The 17,386-nt window shown below is 44.1% G+C and overlaps 1 long non-coding RNA gene across 1 annotated transcript in view; it reads left to right on the top strand.

Annotated features, from left to right (window-relative positions):
* LOC120375495 overlaps positions 1–11,418 on the top strand; it is a 62,289-nt gene extending 50,871 nt beyond the window's left edge. Inside the window, exon 3 of the long non-coding RNA XR_005586581.1 lies at positions 10,986–11,418. This is a non-coding gene — a long non-coding RNA (uncharacterized LOC120375495). The remainder of the gene's footprint in view (positions 1–10,985) is intronic.
* The last annotated feature ends 5,968 nt before the right edge of the window (positions 11,419–17,386 follow it).

The following is a 17,386-nucleotide window of genomic DNA, read 5'->3' as shown; positions in this document are numbered from 1 at the left end:
CCTGGATGTCTGAGTGTGCATGAGTGAAGGTCTCCCTTACTGGAAAGCCAGCTGCTTGTCTGTGTACCTCTTCCATGACTGTGTCTGGAAAGCTTGTACCTGCTTTGAAACTCTGCCCTGATCCTTCATCTCGGTGGTGACTGACAGGTTTTTCCTATTGGCTTCGCTCTGCCGTCCTGTCCAGCCCTTCCAGTCTTTTGCTGATCAAATTTCCTCTGTCTTCCTGGGGAGCAGCATTCAGGCCTCTTGGTTATTGCTACCCTGTGCTGCTCCCTCCTATTAGCCTGAGTGAATTGCAGTGATTGCCAAAGGCTTTGAACTACTATCAGTTTGATTGGCTCTAGCCTTGGCACATCAGAGAGCAGAACGACATCAGAAATGAGATGGCCAGGCAGAGCTTCCTACAGTGTGTGCTCCAGGGTTTTACTCAATCCAGGAACGAATGCCCCAAATCCTGGGATTTTCACCCTTCCCTTTGGGACGCTGTGTACAGCCCAATACCTCTGTCAGGGAATTTTCCCCAGCACACATTGTCTTTACTTCAATGTTAGACGGATCCATTACCTGAATCGACTCCCCATCCCACTTTGTGTTTAGTTTCAGACAGATGGAGGGGCAGAAGAGTCACAGCCAGAACTCGCTCAGTCTGGCTTTCATTATTAAATCTTACAGCTGAATCCTTTAGTAACTAGCAACTTGCTGGCATTTTGGCAAACTTTATTCCTCACTCTCGGTCCCCGGCTGAGTCTCTCACCTGGTGTCCTGTCACTTTAAGGGTATCTTTTAACTTCAATTGATTGCTTCCACCTCCTTTCTGTTGCTCATCCTCTCCTGAGCCTCTCTGCCTCATTACTGTGAGCTCCTGGTGGCTCTTTGGAATGCTCCAGCTTAGAGCAGGATGTGAACCCATTCTTACAAGCCTTGGAGATTTAGCTTTGGTTCATTACAAGACAGGGTGTAGGTTTGGTTTGCTCAGCCCAATAAGTTGACTCAAAATGTGTCAATGCTGTATACCAGTAATGCTGCTCTTGGCACATGCCGCTCTTTTAAAGGGCAAGTCACAGCTACTATATTTAACACTCTGACCTGCCGAGCTGTGGATTCCAAGAGCTTGCCCTTGCACTGTATTAAATAAAACTTCCTTTGGTTTATTCTAAATATAAACCCACCATTTCACCCCACTGAGTGACTGCTGCTTCTCACACGTCACCTCCTAAGCAGCCTCCACCTCCCTTTTCTCGCATTTGCTTATATTCCTCTTGACAGCTGGGCACCTGAGTGGAAGAATGCCGAAGCATCCACGTGAAGCTCTAATCCCTGGGGAATCGGTGAATACGTGGCACCGCCTTTCCTGCAGAAAAGCCTGGGATTCCAGCTTGCCTGAGAAGTTCATACAGAAAGCTGCCGTAGGGCCTCTCGGAGCTTTGGAGAACAAAGGAGTAATTACAGAGAACACAATCTTCATATTTTAAAATGTCAAGCAGAGTTTATCTGAAATCTTGCCCAGCTCTGAGGAAATGAGAAAATGCGGCAAGAAAAAGGCACAAGAAGAGTGCTGAGGCCACTGGAGTGGGGAGGCTATTCACTGTGCTTGCCTATCTTTTAAGGACCAGAAGCACCATCAACTCCTACTGAAGTCTAAGATTGAGCACTAACATTGTCAACCTTCAAAGAAAATATCATCTGGTTGCCAAAGCCTAGACTGATTCTGGGGACCCGTTCCTTCAATAGCAGGGGAAGGATGGCCATTGGGGTTATGGACTTCACCTAGGACTGAGATCCAATTCCTGGTTCTGCCATGTACTTCCTGTTGGACTCTGGGCAACTCACTGATGGTTGGGGTACAGAGTTTTTGTAGGGCCAGAGGCTATTTTTATTATCTGTACAGCACCTAGCTCAGTGGGGCTCCTAGCCACTGCTGTAATACAAATAAACCCATCACGTAGAGCTACCCTTAATCTCTCTGGGCTAGATATACAAGAAGATTGAGGTCCCAAAGTCAAAATTTTAGATATTCAATCGCTCCCCACTTAGCTATCACTTCACCTTCTTGTGCCTAAGTTTCCACTGATGAAGTCCCCGTGGTGTCTGTGTGTTTCTGTTGATGGGCATGTGCAAAGCTGGGTGTGTCCTCACATTATACATTGCTACACGGAGTCGTAAATCCCCATTGTGGATTTAGCTCTGTGCCTGTCGGTGGGTGTGGGATCAGAACCCAGCCCTGTAGCTATACATACCACAGGGCTGAGCTCTGGTGGGTAGACATTGCCAGTATTGTTTAAGTGCCACAATGAAATATGTTCCTGCAGCGTAAGGGGGAGGTGGGGTTTCAGGGTGCATCTCCTCCGGGTTATCTCCTGGTTTATGGAAGAGGAAAACAGATTTGTTATGGGCTCGATTCACCATTCCCTGGCACCTTGGGAGTTATTTTCACTAGCCAAAAGGAGTTCCAAGCTGGAAGAGAACTGATTTGGTAGTGGTTTTACAGTAGTGTAGAGGATGATTCAGGGTTCAAGGCAATGATGATGAATTGGGCGTAACATTAAGATGCTGGAAAACGTTAGAGCAAAATGTCCCCTTCATTACTAAATAGAATCTATGCACTGTATCAGAGGGGTAGCCATGTTAGTCTGGATCTGTAAAAGCAGAAAAGAATCCTGTGGCACCTTCTATGCATCTATTCACTGTCTTTCATATGGAAAAGGCAGATAAAAGACTGCAGTACCAATCTGGCTTTGAGTGCAAGGTGAGACCATACAAAAGGCTCTTCCCACAATGCAGAGTGTGATGGAAAAATGGCTTGCAACCCTTCCCATGGCAGTTTAGTTTAAAAGATCATCTTGAAATGTATTAAATGGTCTTTTGTGCATATTCTGTCCCTGATGATGGTTTTTTTGGGAGGGGGATTGCAATAGGCTCCCTGACCCATCTTCAGTTCCTCCTACCTGTGCTGAATCTTTCTCTGTTTCAGGTTAGTTTGATTAGATACAACAGAGGGGCTTGGTGTGGTTGTCTGTGTTGTGTTTGGAGAGCACATCATGAAATAAAAAGCATCTAGCATAGCATCTTGGAGTGCACAGTCCGGTGCTTACTGAAGCCAACAAAAGTGCTCCCATGGGTGTCAGTGAATTTTGGATTGAGCCTCAGATGCAAAGCTTAATATCAAGCTACTTTGGGAGTGTCCCCCTAACCTTAAAACATACAGCAGGGAGCATGAGAAGACACTAAAGCTAATGGAACAAAGAAATGATACAAGTCTTCCCCAGTAATGGATTTGAGCCAAATTAATCTTGTGTTGCATGTGAGAAGGACTGTGTGGCCTAGGTGAAGGGAGCTTATTACTAAAGCTGTGCAAATAACCCATTTGGCTGAACCAAAAAAGGAATTGGTTCAGTTCAACCTGAAACCAAATTCCCCTCCTTCCCCCTGTGAAACAAAACATTTTTTGTCAAATACACTTTTTTGTTCAACCGGAAACCATTTAATTTAATTTGAGGGTTTCTTTTCACCTTTAACAATTTTTTATTACATTTAGTGAAATTCTGAAGAGAAATGTCTTACCAAAACCTTTCATTGGGGAAAGGCCAAAACAAACCTGTTTGGAAATTTCTGATTTTTTAATATTTTACCAAAACAATTCACTGAAATCTACCTGAATTTGCCGATTTCTTCGGTCGACCTGAATGTGCATTTTTCAGTGTGTGGGGGGAAGATTTGCACAGAAGTTTGCCCAATTCTACCTAGCACAGGTCTGTCCCTCAATGTTACAGTACCAGTGCTCCTACCCATGGATCTGAGTTGGAAGAGACAGGTTCCTGCCTCACTGTGGTTTTGCAGACCACAAGCATGCATCCTGCAGTGAGGTAGTTGACTAAAATCCTGATCCGACAAAGCATTAAGTACAGGCTGAACTTTAAGGACGAGTAGATCCTGTTCTTTAAAGGCAGATCACATGATCCTAATCACAGTTTAGGGATCTGTCTCTTCACTCCATTACTCTGGTTTTGTCAGGGTAATTCCATTGAAATCAGATGAGATATATAACTGGAGTAATGCTGAACCAAGCCAACCTCTTATCTAACTCACCCAGAAATTCCATCTCTCCCTTCCAAAGGCAAGTGGACCAAATTCTGCTTGCTTGCTCGCACGCACGCACACACCTTCTCCCATTGACTTCAGTGAGCCAACTGTGGCCCCCTGATACAGTATCGCTTTCATTAGCAGATCCAGAATGCACAGCCATATGGCCATCATGTCTGTTGGACATATGGTGGGAATGACAGGGCAGCCCCTTGCATGGGGCAGACTTGGCTTTCAGAGAACTTTTCACATCTCTACCCTACTCTCAGCAAAATACCTTTAATTTGCCTTGCCCCAGGGCCCCTTAAAAGACCTCATAAAAATTTAGATCTTGTGCATTTGATATTTCCAAGCAAAATCCTAATAGCTCTAATCTAAATGTCTCCTGATGTCAATAGGAATCAATAACCTGTGAATAACAGCTGGGTCTCCGCTTAAGCCAGAGTTGCTACCCATTTTTCTTCTCTCCTTATCTGTTCCTTGCTAAATAAATCTAACGCTTCAAGGGCAGCTGACAAATTAAAATGCAGTTTTGTTCAAACAGAACCTCCCTGGTATTGCCAAATTCATGTTTTAAAAAAATGTAGACTTGTTTCGCTTACAGTATAATTGAAGAGGAATTGGGCTGTCTGAAATAGTGCTGACAGCTGGAACAGGCTAATTATGCAAGTGCTTAACCTAATGGACTGAATAGTGACCAGGTTCCCCAAAAATAAATATGCACCTTCCACATTGAGTCACCCTGGCAAATGTGACAGTGACAACAATAGAATGAAATCCAGACACTAGTAGTAGGCACTTGCCATACACAGAATGTGGAAAGCATCTGTCTGCCTGGGTAGCCAATGTTAACTATTTCAGTGCCCTGTGGAGGAGTGATACACATCTGGCAAAGAGGTACAGACAATTCCAATGAGAAATATGGCCCACCTTTTTCACACTGAGGGTGATTAATTGGTGGAACAAGCTACAGAGCCAAGTGGTGGATTCTCCATCTTTTGATGTTCGTTCAAGACTAGATGCCTTTCAGAAAGATCTCAGTTAGCCAAACACACGCTGTTTTAGGCAAACAAGTTAGTGGGCTCAGTACAGGGGTAAGTGGGTGAAACAGTGACATACAGGAGGTCAGACTATATGATCTAATAGCACCTTCTGGCCTTAAACTCTGATATGAATCAAATCATAAACAGAGATGGAGGCTAATTAGATCATACAGTCTACTTATGTGTAACAATCCCAGCCAAGGGTTACTGGCAGGTTTTTTTAATTTAGAGACTTCTACTGTTTGACGCATTGGTAAGCTATTATTCTCTAGTGTCTTGTTGACTGGAGGGAGATAGGGGATACACTTTGCCCAGCATTTTACTCAAGCATGCATTTTCAAAGAGGCCTAAGGCAGTTGATCTTAAATGAGATTTGGGCACTTATCTAGGCAGAACTAGTCAAAGTTAACTCAGTAATGGGTCTTCCACCCTCTCACTTGCAAACATACTCCACAATTTAGTGATGCTCACTGCAGGAAGCATCTCTGATTCAGACTAAAAGAATGAGTTGAATATCCACCACACAGATGTTCACAGAGAAGCTACTTACAATGTAGTAAATGACAAATGAGAGTAGTGGTGACAGTGGGCTGCGAATTTGCGATTTGCTTGCCATGCAATAATAAAGCCAATATAAGCCTGCATAGCTTTGGGCTGTATAATGGATACCCGACGTCACAGAGCACTGTTCTGATAAGCCCATCTGCATTATGCTGCTGAGAACACACCTGGGTTATCGGATGCAATTTCCCCACTCGTGTATTCTGGCATAAAGCAGGAGTAAGTCAATGAATGTACCCAGTGTAAAACTGGTATGAGTGGAGAAGCAAACCCAGGAGGTTCTACTCCAAGCACCTGAGGATCAGAGATGCACAGACCATTGTAGGAGTGGTTTACTCCCCTCTCCTAAAATAGGCATAGCTTGACTATGCAATGTAGCAACCAAGGGACGAATGTCTGCAAGTATGTGAAGGGTTTAGATGGGAGACTGATTACCTCATCCGCTAGAGATCTCACTCCTGGAGCTGGCTGGGAAATGGGTTTCCTGACCCTTGAATATTTTTGAGTTCAAAATTATTTCCCATCTTGAAATGGGACAAAGAGTTGAAATATTCATGAACCAAACAAAATTCAGTTCAGGTTCATCAAAATTTTTGGTTTGGAGTTTGACTTTTTTTCCCTACCCTTTTAAATCTTTTTTTAGTCTAATTAGTTTAAATTTCTGAACAAAAACTCATTCTGAAACAGGAAAATAGAATGTTTCCCTTAGAAAATGTAGACGTGAGCTGTTCTGACATTTCCAGCTTTTTTCCATATCATTTTGAGGCGGCAAAGTCATTGACTACAAACCTGTTTCACGAACAGCTTCAGTTTTGACAAACTGTCACTACTTTAATGAAGAGATTTCATTAAATTCCCCATCAGCTCTATTCACTCCTCCTTTGCCAGCCCTTGATGTTATTCTCAAACCTCTAGTGTTTGTGTCGATTCCCATTCTCTGCCCATACTCACTCATTATACCCACTTTGTAAGTGCCCACTCAACAGCCTTGCAACTGCTCATTCTTTCTTTCCAGCCCATAGACTTGATTCAAGCAGAGCCATCCATGCAATTACCTTCCCCTCCCTTTGCCCTAGCTCTGGGACATTGAAGTTGAGAGAGCAGCAAGATGCAGGCATGAAGAGAAACGCAATTTCCCAGTGTGGAGTTGTCCCTGCTTGGTGCCATGACGTTAAGCTCTGTAGAATTGATAGAAGCAGTGTGAGAATCTGATTTCTGCAAGTGCCAGACACAGAAGGTTGATTCCAGCATTATCTGCTGAGAACTGGGGCTGTTTTAAGGATGCTGCAATTTTCCAGCTTGATGGTATCCTCATTCTTTTAGACTCTACAGAGTCCTATTGGGATAGGAAAGCTGCCCCCAGGCACCATCATGCCCCACTATTGCAGTGATTGGCACTGTATAAATGATGTGGTGTGTGTGTGTGATAAGGTGAACGGGACAGGAGGTTTCAAGCCCATAGTTCATGGTGACTTATTAACTTCATGAGATTTTAAATCTTTTTAAATTTTATTTTTATATACCTAGTTGCCATGGTTATATAAATATGTGTGCGTGTATAAATGCAACTGAGTCCACCTGTGAGTAGTGACACACCAACGCAAAGCCCATGAATTGCAAGTTTCCACACACATTAAAAATTTCCAATTTTTTCCATGATGCAAATACTCTGCGTACCTATCAACTGTCTTTTGCATACAAAATGGGGGCATTGTGCTTTTAGCAGGTATATTTGCATAGGCATTTTAATTAACAGAGCTCTCAAGTTTGGTGATTAGTGTTTGGCCATGGCAACATTTATTTGTCTCTAACTAATAGAATTTACTACTTGCTACCTTGTTGAGTGGAGCCAGCTGTTACAGCTCATATGGAAGCCATAACCAGATAGTGATAACTTTTTCTGAAGTCTGTTTAAATATTAAAAAACATAATTGCCACTCATAAATCTCTCTTCCTCTGACCTGTCTGGCATCAGACTGACTCCAAGGCAGATTTGCTTAAATAAAATATCAGCACACACCAGCGATAAAGCAGACAACATTATTAACACAGCATTTATTATGGGAAAATAATGGCGCTAACACACTGTAGATAGGAACAGATTTAATTACATAGGTCGCCAAGCTCCATTTAGTTTCTGTCATGAAAGGGTCTTTAGTAAGCTATGGAGACTATTTTTGGGTGTTGAAGATGTAAAACTGGCAGCTGTTTACATTGCAAATGAAAATACCCTAACTATCCATGCATGCATGGATAATCTGAATATTTTCCAGTGGAACATTTTTCCATCAAAAATGCTAATTTGTAGAACGTTTCAAAGTCAAAATTTATTGGAATGGAATGTTCTGAGGTGGTTTCAAAGCCACTTTTCAGTTTGAAATTTAATTTATAATCAAGTCAAAGTCAAAAGATTCTGATTTTATTGAAATCAGATTTCAACTGTTTTTTCAAAAATTGTTTTATGGAAAATGCCAAATTTTGCCTTTCTTTACGATTAGAACATTTTTTTTGCAATGTTGGGATTTCCCATAGAATGGAAATTCCAGTTCCTGGCACATCTGCCCATCTCTGTCTACGCTCTTGTATTGGGACCCATCGCTATGGCATCCAAGCAGCACCCACGAATAAAAACCAACAGCCATGTCCACTGCAAGGCTCAATGGCTTTTCTGCACAAATTAGGAAATTCTCCTTCGGTTTCTCTTGCACAGGGGCAGTCCTCCCCAGGATAGTTGTTGTGCCATAAATGGGCTGCTGGTGTTTTAACTGCTCTCCCTGCTCAGAGCCTGCTTTGACAGCACTGATGGAGTTTCTCCTCTGCTGGAGCGACAGCGGGGAGAGTTTGCTGAATTTCCCAGTATAGGGAGACAAGTCATTGGAAACAATGAGAGGTCAAATGCAACACGATGATACACCTAGGCTTTGTCCACACTAGCACTTTTGTCGGTCAAGGGTGTGAAACAACACACCAACAGAAGTGCTGGTGTGGACAGCGCATGTCAGTGGGAGTTGCTGTCCTGCTGACATAGCTACGACTGCTCCTTGGTGGCTTAATGATGCCAGTGGGGGAGTTCTCTTCCCTCCACCACCACCCCCGGCACAGAGAGGCTTCACGGGAGACCTTATAGCTGTGCCGTTGTAAGGTGTGTAGCATAGACAGCCTTAGTTGTGGCATAGTATTCAGCCAGTTAGTGTTTGAGGGTTGGAGGCTGGATGTGGTCTCTGGGAGACAAGATGCCAGAGGACAAGGCTGCAGTTCAACCTAGGCGGTTTCCAATTTTTCTCAGTAGTAGTAGCTGCTTTGTTTTAATCGGTGCCTTCTGTTGAAGGAAGGCTGGGACTCGTTAGTTCATGCTGCTCAGACAGCTTGTTTGACTAGATCAGCATGGAAGATGCAGAACTGTCCCCTGTATGGCCAACCTTTTGTGCTCAAAAAATCATGAGCCAGGCCCACCAAAATTTGGGGGGGTTATTTGCATTCTGGTTTTTAAGCCTTAGGATTCACCTTTTCTCCACAAATATGAGGGCTAGAATTAATATCTACTAAAAAAAAAACCCCAAGACTTTCATAAACCCAGGACTCCAGAAGCTGGGGCTTTAAGAAAAAAATGACGCTAGTAACAGCTCAAGAGATAACATTGTATCCCACTCATTTTGATATGGACATCTAGACTGGTCAGACATCCCCAGGACAGTAACTGCTCTTCCTGGTTTTGCCTGGGACAGGTACTTTGGCTACAGAATTGCCCATATTGCATCCCTGAAATCTTGTCTATAATCAGGAAACATTGAGTAAGCACTACAAGTGTGCCTATGTGTCTTACCAAAACCTGTAAGGCTGTGAAAACTCAAATTCATTGGGCTTGATTCTGCTCTCACACCGGTGCAAATTAGGAGTAATACCACTGCTATCAAGGGAATTAACCCTTTGTGTAAATTGAGCAGAGAACCTGGCTAGTTATTTGAAAAGATATGGAGCTGGTTACAGCCTGTTTATAATCAAAGCACACAGCTCTTGAGAAAGCTTTGAATGTTGAAATGGCCTGACTCTGCATTCTACTGGTTTGACACTGGTGCAACTCCACTGATTGGAATGGAGTTTACACAGGCCTAGAATCAGGTCCAATATGTCTATAGAACGGGCAGTAAAGTTCTCTGCATACTACATATGTACATTCTGGCAACTCAGTTTTTCAGTCAGTTATCTGCTTGGTGTCAGCAGGGTTAGAACCCAGGCCCTTTACAACTTAAAAGCAGGCGGCTCTACTGCTAAAGGAATAACTCCACTATCTGGCAGTGGTAGTAGACTCATCCTCTTATGTGGACCAGCTGATAAAGGGGGCAAAGATGCAGGCTTGTGTTAGCGTGAGTTAGAAATCCACCTTCGAAAATCCCATTAATTTCAATAGGGCAGGATCAGAACTTCAGTGGGATATTTGAGCTCTTCATACATAGTCAAATTCCATAGTATGGGTATGTCATGCCTGTGCTTCCATCAGAACTGGATTTGTGCAGACAAAGGCTTCTTATGCCACGGAAACCAACAAATGTTGTTTTTCCAGGTTCATGGATAGCAAAATGTTTCCTTTTGGCCTCCATTTTTTCCATCTAAATAATAAGCAGCAATGGAAAAATGTCCCTTTGCCATGGAAAAATGACCTCTGCCCAATTCTGTTGTGGTATGTCTGTCAAATGCTGCATATTACGTTGGAGGCTAGGATTTTGGCATGTTCTTGGCCATGGGAAAATGGATGATTCGCCTTGGAGCCAATTGGCAAACAGTCACATCTGGCAAATGGTTAAAGGATGTTGAAACAGGAGGGGGATCTTGTCCAAGCTATCCATGTGATGCTGCCAAATTTAGCTGGAAATTTCAAAGGAACAGACTTTCTAATGAGCTGTCCTGCTTCTGGTCACAGTTGGAAATCCCATTTTGTAGGCTACCTGGGAACTTCCAGTCCCCACCACAGCTGAAAATGCTGTGGCATTGACAGGACCATCCATCTTCAGATGGTTCAGTTCAAGGCACTGCTATAAGAAATGGCTGAAGTTTTGGAGAGTTCTTAATTTTTCCAACTCATTTGGCTCTTTCCTACCAGGATTAGCATATACTTAATCCTGCCTTGGTGTGGGGGAATGGACTAAGATGACCTCTTGAGATCCCTTCAAACCCAGCATTTCTATGATTTTAACAATATGCTCCCTTCCGGATGCTTCAAAGTGCCTTTATTTTGTAAGAGCCATGGAGCTCCATCTACAGTCTTCTTCCTTTTTCTCCTTTTCACATTTTTCTCACTTTCAGATGAGTCATTCACAGGACATTCTCCAACTTGGGCACCATCCAAGCCTTCTCGGAGCTGATGAGATGCAGCGCAACTTCTCGCCGCACTGCACAGCCTGCTAGAGTGCTGCCGTGTTTTGTCGCCTTGACAGAACGCAGCTTATTTAAGCCATGTCATCTTCCTCAAGAATACGACGTGTGGAAGAGGAGGGTGGGGACATGTGATACCAGCTGTGTGAAGGGGAGTGGAAACAGTTGGACACGTCCTCAGTTGGCATAAAAAGTATGGGTGCCTTGAAGTCAACAGAGCTACTTGGATTTACCAGAGCGGAAGATCTGGCCCAGTGAATTTTCCCTTCCTTTTCACTCATAAGAGAGACTAGGCAGTTCACAACTCTGAGCTTTTTCAGACTAGCTTTTTGGATAGGAAATAAAAGAGCCTCTTCTGTTTTAATGGCAATGTGGTGAGTTAGAAAACTGACTTTGATCTGGTGACAGTGCTAAGACAGGTAGACGTGTTTTTCCTGCTGTTTGCTTATTTGGTTATTCATAAACAAATCCATCTGGAGAGGGAGGTTTCCCCGAATCTCAGCTGGGAATTTGAAACAAACTCAGAGTAACAAAACAGTGACGGAAAGAATGATTTAGCTCTAGTTTGCCCTTCCATATCCTGGATATTATGTAACTCTGTGTTCTGGGTGTCTCTAAGCTTCTGCCCGCTAGAAGCTAGGACTGGACACCAGAAAATGGATCACTTGAGAATTGCCCTGTTCTGTTCATTCCCTTTGAAGCATCTGGTACTGGCCACTGTCAGACAGGATATTGGTCTAGATGGACCATTGGTTTGACTCAGTATGGGCCATTCTTATGTTTTCATTCAAACCAGGATACAAGCTGAAATCTGCCAGTGCAATGATACTCTGCTACCTTTCATAAATGCATTGATTCAGAGATTTTTTTAAGGCCATTAAATCATTTAGTTTGATCTACAGGTGATTAAATTTCTCTGTTACCCCTGTATTGAACCCATTAACTTTTGTTTGAAGCATCTCTTCTAGAAAGGCATCCAGTCTTGACATAAAGATTTCAAAAGACAGAGAATTCACCACTCTCATCAGTAATTTGTTCCAATGGTTTATCACCCTCATGGTTTAAAAATTACCTTATTTCTAAATTCAATTGGTCTGGCTTTTACTTCTGAGTTCTTGTTACTCTTTTTGGGGGCCAGGGGGGTGGCTAGATTAGAGTGTACCTCATGCTCTAATCAAATTATCTTGTGACCTTTCTGATAAGTTACACAGCTAGAGTTTCTTCAGTCTCTCACTGTAAGGCATTTTTCCAGCACTCAAATAGTTTTTGCAGCTTTTCTCTGCACCCTCTGGTCACTGTGCCTTTGTGGGTCACAACTAAGAATACCAAATTCAGAACTAACTGCTGAGAACTAGAGCAGACACCCCCCCAAAAAAAAAACTGCTGGTTATTCCTCCATAAGATATACCAAACCAGCCACAAGTTAACTTCTCTCTCACTACATTGGCTAATGAGTTATAAAAGCAGTTTCCTTAGATATTCCAGTTCTTGTATCCCCCTCTCCCCCTAAAAAAAACTAGCCTTACAGAGGAGAGTTTTTTTTTCACATTAGTCACTTCAACTAAAAGGTTCTCATCACAAAGGACCAACCCCACACCCACATCACTGTACAACTCAGGTCTTGCCCAAATAGCATGCTGTTGCCAGTCCTTTATCTAAAATCTAAAGGTTTGTTTATAAAGAAAGAAAAGTTAAAATTGGCTAAAGGAATCAAATCCATAAAGTTCTTGGTTCAGGCTTGCAGCACTGATAGAATAAATTGCTGGATTAAGTCACGGCTCTGGCTGATTCTAAACCATTAGAAGGTCCTCAATTCCTTGGTTAGAATGTCTCTCTTAGTATAAAGCCAGAGGCTTGAGCAGGAATGAGGCAAGATAGAAGTGTTTTCAGGGCCTTTTATCGCTCGTGCTAGGTGGAGGGAAACTGATGGTTTCAGACAAAGCCCTCAGCGCAGCTAGTGGAAAATTCAGGTAAAAGATGAGCTGTTTGGAGTCAGATAGGCAAGTCACCTGTCAATGCCTGATTTCATTTAGTCCTAGCAGGCAATCCCATTAAGTGTAGATACGCATCTTCCGTGGTCCATTGTCAGTTACATGTTCTTTTGATAAGCCACTCCATTTGAATAGTCCCTCCAAGATGTGCTGGTTAGCTACCTTGGGGGTGTTGCCCTAGGAACAAACATTTAAAATCCAAGTATAGAGCCAATACTCAGACTTGAAATACAAAAACGATACATGCATACAACTAGCATAATCATATTCAGCACATCATAACCTTTCCATAGACCTCTCCCCTGCCAGAGTTTGTACAGGATTTGTTGCACATAGAGAACAGTGGTTACAACGATGACCGAGGTGGTCCTAATTTTAATCAGATAGTATCACACCTCTAGTGCTACAGCAGTTACATTGTGCAGAGTGTCAGGGAAGAAGGGATGGACTGCAGAGAGGCAGTGCCAAGAGACCCCTCCTGGCCCTGCGGAGTTCTGATCTATGGAGCTTGTTTCTACCATGACAGGTGGCAGCTTGGGGGAGTATCCAGTGTACCCACCTGGGGGTAGATACACAAGCCTCATCACCTACTTCAACAGCAAGCCTAACCTCCCTGCTGTACTCTACAGCCCTTGAACAGCAGCAGGGGCAGAGGGGCTGTGCCGCTGTTTCGCACCAAGGCCTTGGTTCCAAGAGGATGCCTGACCTGAAATCCTGCTCTTACTTTACCCGGCAAAGTGCTTCTATTCTGGCTTTGCATGAAGGAGGGTGCTGGGTCTTTGCTCTCTATGCAACATTAGGAATATGGGGAAACCGCATTGGTGCACAGTTGATCTCCAGATCAGTGTTTAACTATTTATAACCATACAACCTCCAGCTGCCTCTATACGCTGCTGCTCCATTAGGGCTCTGATGGATTCTGCAAGAGCCCACAGGGAGCGCCCCCAGAGGGATATTATGCTACTGGCGTGGGGGGGGGGGGTTGCAGAAACTGCCCATACCTCAGAGCTTGATTCTCTAGAGCCTGAAACTGATTTTATCCTTAACAAATGAGATAGAGCCTGTGGGTGACATGACCAGCCTGCAGTGCTTCATCTTCCCTCCAGGCCCTGGTCGAGCTTTACAGGCTGGGAGCAGCGGTGCAATGTCAGGTTAGCATAGGCGAGAATGTCAAGGGTGTGTGCTGGGAGCTGCCCCTCCTGGTAACACATGAGGCCAGTTTGGGGCCATACGATGGGACTCCACAGGTTGTATTGGGCTGTAGGTCACAGTCGGGCTACCCGAGTTTCTGCTACTTGTAGCTGGCTGGGCCTGGTTTTGTGCTTACAGCTGCGCAAGACCAAGGTTTTCCCGTCAATAGTCTCTGAAGGGAATGATGCAAATGAGAGAGCAACACTCCCCCTCCATTGATACCTAGTGTGAGACTTTCTAGCCCAATCCAGCCCTTCTTATCTCCAACCCTCAGGAAAGCCCTATCTATGTACATTCTCTCTCTCTACACTTGTAGATTCTCTCTCTCTCTCTCCCCTCCACTTCTTAGGTTGGCTGATTCATTGGGTTAAAGTTTCTATTGGTAATTAGAAGGCAAAGCATGGACCGGTTGACTAGGGATGGCTCTGTTAGGATAATAATGACCCACCATTGCTCACATTAACTGACTTCCTTACATTAGCTTAATAAACAAGGGGACATTAATTGCTTCAGTAACAAATTCACATTCGGTTGAAGAGATGTTTACCATATTTCCAGAGGGATGTTTTTTTATTAGAAGTCTGAGTGTTCAAGAAAGCGCTGCTGGCAGCAAAGCTTTCTCTGTCAAGGAAAAAATATGCAGTCTCTGATCTTTGGGGCTGTGAGAGAAGTTAATTAAATCTCCAGCTAATAGAATAATTTAAATAGCAGGGGCCTTCTCTGCAGTTTTGCTGTCACCCTTGGACCAACTGAGACTCCCTCTGCGACTATGCAAGGGGTGTGGTTCTGTCTCAGCACTAGTGAGAGGGCTATAACTGCGTGGTTTCCATGAGTGTTTGCATGAAATGGAAAATGTTCACAACACAGAGACTCACTATTCCGCTGCAAAAAATAGGGACTTTATTGTCCTCACTGGAGATTCACCATTTTTCTCAGAGAAAAATTAAAAATGCACATAAGAGCAGGAACTGTTTAAGAACACAGGGCATAGGCCAAGCGGGGGCCCCTGGGTCATCGAGGCAAGTTCTGCTCTTGCAGACAACCCCTTCATAAAATAAATCCAGCTACATCTCTAGTGAGGGTGTTGGCCCATGCTCCTCCTTTGCGAGGCTGTTCCAGAACCTCCTTCCTCAGAGTTAGACACCTCCTTGTGTGTGGTGATATAGTCATGTTGGTCCCAGGATAGGAGAGAGATGAGCTGGATGAAAAAAACATGCATGGGCCCAGCCCTGAAGAAGAGTTCGGTGGAGTGCAGAAACTCATCTCTTTCACCAACAGATGTCATTCTAATAAAAGATATTACCTCCCCTTCCTTGTGTCTCGCAGAAACCACCACCTACTTTCCAGCTTAAATTTACTCCTAAGCCATTAATGCCCATTTGTTCTTGTGCTAACATTGTCCCTCTCAGTTTGTCTTCACAAATCTAGGGAAGGTGTAGCTTTACCACTAGTCTGGCCAGCATCGAGGGCTCCTTTACCCAGCTGGGTAGAGAGTTGCGAGAACCAATTGTATACAAACAGCCTGTCACACATCATGGGAACTCGGCCTGGTTGGGAGACTTCTTTGGGGTGGATTCACACAGTGCCATAAGCTGCCTGAGCGGAATCCCTTAGGGACGGCCACCTGCCTATCTTGGTATAGCGTTCTAGATGCATGTGTTTGTGCCCCACCCCTAAGAAGAGGGTTCTTAATAAACAGACCATAGTCCCCTTGCACACGCAGAGTCTGGTGAGAGGATTCAGGCAGTGATGTCCTGGGGAGATGGTGCCAGTTAACGTTAAAGTCAAGGGAGGGGGGCTGGCTGTCCTTGTCTGCTCCACAAAGCCCTGCTCCAGGACAGTCTCATGATCTGCTAGTTGCACAGTTACCCGAGGGTGAGGCTTCAGCAAAGGAGCGAACACAAATCCAGGCTGGGGCCCTGATCCTGCACTCTGAGCTGTACAGGGAGCCCCGCCGGCCCCCCACTGAGGTCAAAGAGCCAGGGTGGGTCAGCAGCAGCATCTGGGCCTTCATGAAAAGCCTTGGCCCCCATTCATCTCTGTAGTCAGTAGAGTGACTGCTGGAGATTGGCATCGGCCCCGTGGGTTTGTGTTCCGCTGTTTGTAATGTCCATTGTCACTTCTGGTTCTTATCAAACTGCCTGTGGGAACGGTAAATGTTGTTTGCATTATGGTGGTAGCAGAGAGGCTACTCAAACTTAGGGTTCTATTGTGCTACATGCTCTGCATCCACAGAATAAGAGACAGCCCCTGTGCTGGAGAGTTTATAGTCCAAATAGACAAGACAGACAACGGTCAGAAGGGGAAACAGAGGCACAGAGCAGGAAAACTACTTTCCCATGGTCACACAGCACAACTCGGAGTAGAATCCAGGTTTCCAGATGCCTATTTCAGCACCCTACATGCTAAGCAACACTGTCATAGCTAAAAAATAGCCCCTGTCCCCTCTCTGGCTGCAGCTGTAACTCTGATTCATATCAAATCCCATTTGTTGCTGCTAATGACTTTTCCATGCATATAGGGGAATGAGAAATCTCAGCTGCGTCAGGGATCAGATGCTGGCTGCCTGGGACTGGCAGGCAGAATTTACAAGCAACGGGGCTATAGAAAGTCTGGAAATTCTAGGCAATGTCGATTTTCATTTTGAATAAGGTGCGAAAGCCACTGTGAGATTATTTGTTTCTAGTCTGCAATTTTCAAGATCAGTTAAATACACAGAAGATTGGCTTTAGCAGTCCAGCCACAGACTAATCTTAATACTTGTGCAGCGTGAACTGCAATATTATCAGATGTCGTCTGAGCAAGCGCTCTTAGTATTTTAATGTGTAGTTCATTCTGTTTCAACAAACCTGCGGTAGGGCTCCAACTGAGATAAAGCCAAGAGTTTACTTAGGTGATAGAGAAGCTTAAAAATGAATAGGAACAAACATCAAACACTTCCTAACCAGACCAGGGCACGTGGCATTCTGGAAACATATTAAAGAGTGTGAAATTCATGGCAGCAGTAGCTGTCTGAGAGCAGTAACACAGACCTGACAGAACACCTGAAAAGGAGGAGGACAACATACATGACCATTTAATTGTATTATGGTACAAAACCGAGGCTCCTATCTAAATGAAACCCCATTGTGCTGGGCACTGCACAAACAT

This window comes from Mauremys reevesii, linkage group 12, assembly GCF_016161935.1.
Source record: "Mauremys reevesii isolate NIE-2019 linkage group 12, ASM1616193v1, whole genome shotgun sequence".
In the NCBI taxonomy this organism is placed as follows: domain Eukaryota; kingdom Metazoa; phylum Chordata; order Testudines; family Geoemydidae; genus Mauremys; species Mauremys reevesii.
The sequence above is the reverse complement of the archived record's forward strand: the minus strand, read 5'-3'. Positions and strand labels throughout refer to the sequence as shown.